Here is a 584-nt window from a genome sequence, read left to right as displayed (position 1 = left end):
GCCTGAGAACGAGTCCGCAGTCGCCGCCATCCCGCCTCGCCGCCGCTTTCCCGCCAACTTTGAGAAGCAGCGGGGCCCTGCCCGCAACCACCAATCAGGAGCGTGCTGGCAGAGCCGGCCAATGGTCGACGTCAGAAGGCGGGACCGCCGGTCGAACCGGCCTTCTCTAGCAGCCAGGAGTGCGCATGCGTAGATAAAAGTAAATAAACGCTCTCAGGAATGAATGGAGGAAATGGGTTAAATGAGAATAAATAATGGAAGGCAGAGAGGTAAAGAACTTCCTCTTTCAACGCATCTCAAAATTTGGCGTGCATGCAGATCACCTGCAGAGTATGATTATTCATCTTTACATGGCCTTGTTCTGAGGTTAGTAAATACTGAAACGAATTAAGAGTCCGTGTTTATTGGGAGTGATCAATAATCCAGTCAGGAGATAAGGCTGGGGAGGGAGACGGGGGGAGCTGGCAAACTTGCCCTTTATTTTATCATTATTTTTATTTATATTTTAATAGCATCAAATAATTTTAAGGTTAATACAATATATTGCTATTTTCACAAAAGAAATGCACATTTATTGTAAAAAA

Source organism: Colobus angolensis, unplaced genomic scaffold (genome assembly GCF_000951035.1).
Source record: "Colobus angolensis palliatus isolate OR3802 unplaced genomic scaffold, Cang.pa_1.0 Scaffold55, whole genome shotgun sequence".
Taxonomy (NCBI): domain Eukaryota; kingdom Metazoa; phylum Chordata; class Mammalia; order Primates; family Cercopithecidae; genus Colobus; species Colobus angolensis.
This window is presented reverse-complemented; position numbering follows the sequence as displayed.